The 7,095-nt window shown below is 47.0% G+C and overlaps 1 long non-coding RNA gene across 1 annotated transcript; it reads left to right on the top strand.

Annotated features, from left to right (window-relative positions):
* Positions 1-2,321: 2,321 nt before the first annotated feature.
* On the top strand, positions 2,322-6,526 carry LOC109447500 (uncharacterized). Its single transcript, XR_002137368.2, has 3 exons — positions 2,322-2,462; positions 4,709-5,152; positions 5,307-6,526. It is a non-coding gene; the product is annotated as an uncharacterized LOC109447500 (long non-coding RNA).
* The last annotated feature ends 569 nt before the right edge of the window (positions 6,527-7,095 follow it).

Below are 7,095 nucleotides of genomic sequence, written 5' to 3'. Positions count from 1 at the left end.
CCTCTGACTATGCTTTTCCTCTGTTAGAACAAATGCGGTGCTGCTGAACTCACCACTCCCAAGAGATGTGATGTGGGAGAGAGCAGCTTGGGGAATCACTGCTGACATCAGTTCACTTCACATGACTCAATTCACTTTGGTTTCAGTTAACTTCATGTTCTTCTCAAGCCCTGGGAAGTATGGATAAGGAGAAACTGAAAACAATTTAAAAAATTAAATAAGGCATTAAATAACCCCTAAAATGTAAGTGAAGTTGTAGAGAGTCACCATTTTAAGGGTTTGCTGAGATGACCTTTTAGCAGTTTTCCTTTTGAGAATTATGGAGACAAAAAACACACAAAAAAAGACAACTGTCACCTAGGAGGAAAGGTTACCTGGAAAAGTCTTTAATTTGTCACTTCTACGATTCACCAGATCAGAATAAGAGAATAAGGATAGAGTGGGAATGTGTGATGTGTGTGTGTGTGTGTGTGTGTGTGTGTTAAATGTCGTTTTTCTGTCATTAATGTCTCCAACAATGAGAAGAAAGTAAAGGGAAGTTGGAATTCAAACCATCCTACCCCAGAAGCCACAACAGCCGCCTAGGTTCCAGCACAGCTGGGCTATTAGATATTCATCTACTTCTTCCAAAGGCAGGTTAAAGATGACAGTGTTTTATTAAGGAGATAATACAATTCAGGGGCTCTTTCATAGCAGAAAAAAAACAAAACCCCAAACACCCTCATTATCTGTATGCCAGTTTCTTCTTAGCCAAATTTGAGGGGAGATCCCCAAATTATCATTATTTTTGTTTGCTTATTTTCATGTATATTTGTTTATTCTGTTTTGCTTTTAAAAATCAGAATTGCTATGTTTATGGATGCAGACTCTGAGAGCTTTCAGACCACCAAAAAAAGTGGGAGCAGAGCCACTGATATACATCCCAGGGGACAATTCTGCACTAGGCCCCTCTCCTCCACCTAGGGTTTCCAGGCGGGAATTCCGCCCATTCTCAGGATTTTTTTTACTTTCCTGTTCCCGAATCCTGAGATATAAACTGTTTTCTGTTCTCCACGATGAATTGTTTCCACAAAGTAATGGCCAATACTACCAACGACCTGGGTTCAAGGAGCCAATTTTCCCGATTTCCCGACCAACTTTTCTCAGGATTCGGGAATGGAAAAGCAAAAACATTTCACGAGAACGGGTGGGAATTCCCGCCCGGAAACCCTACCTCCACCTACCACAGAATATATGACATGGTATACTTCAAATGTGGGCAAGTTGCTCTGCCCCCCAGGTCACCTTTACTGACCTGTCACTCCACATCCGTAGCAACTAACCCAAGTCTGAAAATCAGAAAAACAGGTTCCTGAAGAGGTTAGGTCTCACAAGATATTGGTATCAATAATCTGCCTTTGTGGCTCTTCTATCAGCAATCTCATTTATTTTTAAGAAACAAAAATCTAAACTGTAAGAGTGCAAAAATCACTTTCCTTTTTGTAATATAGTACAGGAGAAAGGGTTCCGGAAGTGGCAACTTAATTTGTATCTAATTTCAGCAAAATAATTGCAGACTGCTTCCAGCTTGAATGAGCAGAGAGGTATAGCTCCCAGTAGTTACTTATTTTAGTAGAACCCCCTCAGGATGAATGCCAGCTATTTTCAGTTGCATGTGGGAAAACCAAGGGCGCTGCCAAGCTGTGGCAAGTTGGCACCCAGTGTATGAGCTGTCAACCGTGATACTTAGTTCCACTCAGATTCATTTCTAATTTTTAGCTGGCGTATGACCTTTTTCTTGATTTAATTTGGGGTCTTGATCACTTCCTTTCTCTACCTCCCTACCGTCCTACCTATCTGTACCCACACAGGCGGCTTTTGGCTGAATCCATCTAATAATAACATCATGAGAGCCAAGTGGGTTGTATAAAATCCTTAGGGAGAGATGTGGAATGAAGCACACTGTTCTTTAGCGCTCCTAGGGACCAGAGTGTACCCATCAGCAAAACACAAACTAATATGGAGTGAAATTATACGTCTCTGTCTATAATTTATGCAGAATGGGACAATGCCAAGATCATGCCTTAAATAGCTCTGGTGTATGTGGTAGGCCACCTCGCAAAGGTCCCCAATGATCAACACTTGCTAGTATTCATGCGCTGCGTAAACCGCCCCCTGCCGTGTGGGCTGGACCTAGTGAGTCTGTAACAAGCGGAATACAACAAAAGCAATGGGAGTCACTTCCGAGATGAGGAAAGACTATGTTCTTCCCTCTCGCTCATATTCCTCTCTCTCTCTTTCTGTCTCTCTGTCTCTCTGTCTGTCTCTCTCTCTCTCTCTGTCTCTCTCTCTCTCTCTCATTCTCTTTCTGTCTCTGTGCCAGCTGCCACGTTGTGAGCTGCCCTATGGGGAGCCCCATGTGGCAAGGAACTGATGTCTCCAGGCAGGAGCGTGGGGAGGACCTGAGACCCTCCAACAGCCACGTGAGTGAGTGTGGAAGGTGATCGCCCCCCACAGTCAGACCTTGAGATGACTTCGGTCTGGCTGATACCTTGATTGCTGCCCGTGAGACCCTGAGCCAGAGGACCGCTAAGCTGTGTCCAGATTCCTGATCCACAGAAACTGTGAAGATAACACATGCTTGTTGTTTTAAGCACCTAAGTTTTAGAGAAATTTGTTATACTGCAAGAGAAATACTAATACTAATAGTCCCTAAAGCAGGTAGTTAAAAACCTCCAGTGACCCCACCAGAGCTCTGCCTCCAGTCTCACATCCTGCTACAGCCTCCACTGTTACCCCTGGGGCACTTTTTGACCACACCTCACTCCCAGGTGTCTTTGTATCTTGTATCTCCTGTTCCTTCAGCCTGAAACAACTAGTCTCCTCTTCTCCAATAAATTTCTGCTCACCCTTTGACACCTGCTCAGATGTGCCCTCTGGAAAAGCTTTCTAACTCAACCAGGCAGAGCTCCTGTTCTCTGCGTTGGGCTCCCACAGCACTTTGCCTCTGCCTGTGCTGTAGCACATCACTCTGTGCCATCCTGACTGGAAGACCTGCAAGGCTGCAACTCCTGGAAGGCAGGAAACTTTCCCTTATCTTCCAACCCCTGGTGCCTAGCACAGTGCAGCGATGAAACACCATTCCTGGAACGGATCTATGACGGTTTTGCAGAAGCAAGAATCCTAGGCAGAAGAGGGCTAGTTCCTCTCCCAGCTAATGCAGGAATCTTACCACAGCATCTTGTAAATACGTGGAGGAAGAATACTTTGATTAATTGGACAATGCACGGATTTGGAACACTCAGTCAGCAGATCTGGTGCTATAGCAACCCACAGTGTTGTAAAGCTCTGGTCCCCACCCCTCCACCCTTCAGTTAAGGTCATGGGAGCTTGGCAGTTGACAGTCCTGTAATCTGAGTTGTTATCATTTCAACCTATGACCTTTGAGTTGATATGTTCCAGGTGTCACGGACATTCTTTCCATTCATTTTTAGAGAAAGCTAGAAAGAAACCATGAAGGCACCCTTAGGGATGACCTGATAGGGGAAAATTGTATTGCTATCTCAGATGGTAATCTAGCCCATGAAGAGAGGGGCTCCTTGCAGGGGAGGTTGTTGGACGACTGTGCAGGTGTGGAATATTTTGTAAGCCTGTCTACTCCACCACCACGTCCTGGCAATTGTGCCTCCTAAATAGAATCTCTCCACTTTCTCTCCTCTGTTGCTCTTCTCCTAGTCTTGAACTCACCTGGAACAACTTCCTAACTGGTCTCATGATATCCACTTCTGACCCTTCCAAGCTTTTGTCTATAGGGAGACTGAAATGCACATGGGATCACATCACCTGCTCACTTAAACACGTCCGTGGCTCTCTGTGCATGGTCTGTCCTGAGTCAGCCTTGCGGTGCATCCTGCTCCCCTCGCTGACTGAGCTTTGGTCACATTTGCATCTTCTATGGCTTGGAAGGTGCTGGCCCCATCCCACCACATTGATGCCTGGGACCTGCCTGGCCTAGTTAATCCTATTGTTCCTCCAGATTTCGTTTCGCTCATTTCCTCAGAAATTTCCCTGACATCCTTTACTAAATCAAACCCCTTGTTATATACTCAGGGAACCCCACATGGCAATGTTATGTTAATTTGTGTGGGTATTTGATCAAGCTCCTCTCCTTCTCTACTGTATAAGTTCCACGGGGGCAGAGACCATGTCTGTTTTTGTCGACTTTATATTCTTGGTACCTAGTATGACCCATTCAATCAGTATTTGTTCAGTGAATGAACGAGTTATGGGGGCTACTGAGGGCACATGGAAGGAAAACAGAAATGCAGGAAGAATGAGAATTTAATGGAACCCAAAGCTGGGGCGCAGGAAGAGAATTGAATGTACACAGTCTTAAAATGGGATATTGGAGTTTCTTTAGACTAATTACAAAATTTGCAGAGTGCACACCATTTATACTAATATGTAGCTCCTCTTCCCCCAGGCCACAACAGCCCCAGGGAAAACCAAGGATTTGGGGTCAATTCCCAGAAGGCCTTGGCTCTGCCTTCCCACCCCTTCTATCCAATCCTCCCTGGGGACTCAGGCCAGCTCTCCTTTGCAGAGGGGGGAAGGCCTGAGCTGGGGACAAAACCCTCCTGGGCCCTGTGTTGCTGTCACCACAGCAGGGCCTGCAGCCTTTCCTCAGACACCTTGTCCTGCTGACCCACAGCTCCCTTCTTCTCTGCAGGGCATGCGACAGCCGCACTTGCTGTGGCTGCCGTGCTGGTACCTCTGTCCCCCACGGATCTAGAGTGATGATCCATTCGCCTCTCCTCTCCCTCAGGTGATTCCCATCCTTCTTGGTCATCTCTCTAGGCAGTTTTGAAGCAGGCAAGTCATTTCCCCTACTTTGCTCAGGAATCTTAAGTCTAGGGATCTAGGGTCTGCCAGTTGGTTTCATTTCCCAACCCCTGTTTCTTCCAGGGCCCAGGGAGCCTGACAGAACTTGAGGTGGCAATGATTCATCCCACAAACATCGTCTGCCTCGGAGAGAGATGAGGAAGATGCTGCCCTCACCCTAGGAACGTGCCATCTTCTGGGGCTCTTTACAGGAATCTTCCTCTCCAGATGTGGTGTTCAGCTGTCAGGCCAGGGCTGAGAATGGGTCTTCCGATAATTTTTGCCAACAGCCGTGAGTTCAGAAGATCTGTTTTCCTTCCAGCATTTCCTACACAGATGACAATATTATTAAGCTCAGCTCTTAATGTGGAAGTCTGTATACAGGTCACAGAGGCCAGGAGGGCTCCTGAGTTATTTGAGACAATTCCCCCTTTTTTTCTTTCTAGGTCTTCCATATCTGTGAATCGGCAATGTGGAAAACGGGGGCTTCAGAAAAACTATAAAGGAAGCTTGAAGTGAGCAAAGCAGAGTGTTGGCAGGAGCCGAGGGCTGCCACAGTGGGGAAAGCAGGCAGTGTGTCACTGAAGGGAGCACATGCTGATGTCTGCCTCATCTGAGCAGCAGCCACACAGGCTGGGACAGTCAGATCACTGTGACTTGGGCAGGGATGAAAAGACCCAGCACAGCCAGGGTATTCTAGAGACGTGTGCTGTCAGGATGGCCTGCCACATTGATTTTCCTGAGTCACAGTTGCTGGGCTAACCCTGTGCTGTCAAGAACCCACAGCAAATCCAGTGCCTCTTCTCCCACAGCCTTCACTCCTGCAGCACGGCACGGGCTGATGTCTTTTTAGCATCGTGGACCTTATCACGTGGCAGCTGATGGATGAGCTGTTCCTTCTCTGGGCTGTGAGCTCCTCCAGGCAGGAACCTTGGCTTACTTTCTTCTGTGTCTCCAGAGCCCGGCACATAGGTTTCTGTGAATAAATGAATGGTATAGGGGCACGTAGGAGGCAAGCGACACCCGTATGGAAACCTGTTCAATGGCAGAGTACTCTGTTGGTTCTGTACAGTTTGCAGGACACAAAGAAGGAAAAATTTGTCCTGTCCAGAAAAGGTGTGTCTCTTGTGGGGACTGCAGGAGGGAAAGTGTTTGTAAATTGGGGATCAGGGCAGGCTGAGGTACATGAAGGCCCCAGGAAAATGACACAGGAGATGGAGGTGTTTATCCTAGGTAGACTTCAGAGCATCCCAGGCAGAGCACTGATTCTCCAGGAAATCCACAGACAGTGCCTCGGAACAGGGTTGGGGGAGGCCGACTGGCAGGGAAGGATGTTTCAGTCCCTACGACCTCCCAGGCGGCCTCCCACGCTTTCCCGTAGATGTCCACTAGGGGGCAGGAGGAGGCAGGAGAAGAGGTGAGGCGGCGGCGAGCGTGCTCTGGGCTGCACTCATCAGGCTGAAGTACACCGAGGCTCACATCCAACACACAGGGCTGTTTGTTATTACTCAGACAACAAGGCCGGGCCTCTCTTCCTGCCGGTCGTGGCCTCTGTGATTTTATATGGTGTGGCCTGTGACATCAGACCATGGTAACCGAACTACACAGCTCAGTGTGAATGTTAATAAACAGGAAAAAAAGTGATGGCTGGTTTTCTTATTCTACTAAGCGCTTGTGGTGTTTCTGTCCATGCCTCATGCCCCTTTATTACACGGAACAATCAAGATGTACCTGAGTCCCGCTACTTTTTAAAAGGAAAAGATAAATGGGGAAAATGTGCACTGGACTTCTGTTCATCTAGCCTTGAAAAGAGTAATTCGTTTCCTCATGCTGGAGTTACCACTTCCTCTTGATAGCTTGCCCACACATCATTTTAAGGGAAAATCATTTTCGTGATAATTCCCACACCCCTTGAAAGGTCTTTCCTCCTAAGAACCTCCAGGGGATGGGACCCCTCATTGGGTTGAAGTTTTTTCTACTCCTCAAGGATTCACTAAAAACAGCACAACTGCTCTCTTATGCAAATCACCGTCCTATACAAATCATCAGACGGGTAGACCTGGGCCTACAACAAACCAGACTGAGCATAAAGGAATCAGCACTGTATCAGGCCAGACCACAGAAATGAAAGTCTTTGTGTAGAAATGAGAGTTGCTTCATACAAAATCAGAGTTTGAAAGTAGAGTTCTCCAGCCTGCAGAGAATGTCCGATTAGAAACCATCAATGTTTGATAA

The sequence above is a fragment of the Rhinolophus sinicus genome, linkage group LG01 (genome assembly GCF_036562045.2).
Source record: "Rhinolophus sinicus isolate RSC01 linkage group LG01, ASM3656204v1, whole genome shotgun sequence".
In the NCBI taxonomy this organism is placed as follows: Eukaryota; Metazoa; Chordata; class Mammalia; order Chiroptera; family Rhinolophidae; genus Rhinolophus; species Rhinolophus sinicus.
Note: the sequence above shows the minus strand (reverse complement) of the source record. Positions and strands in the feature narration are given on the sequence as shown.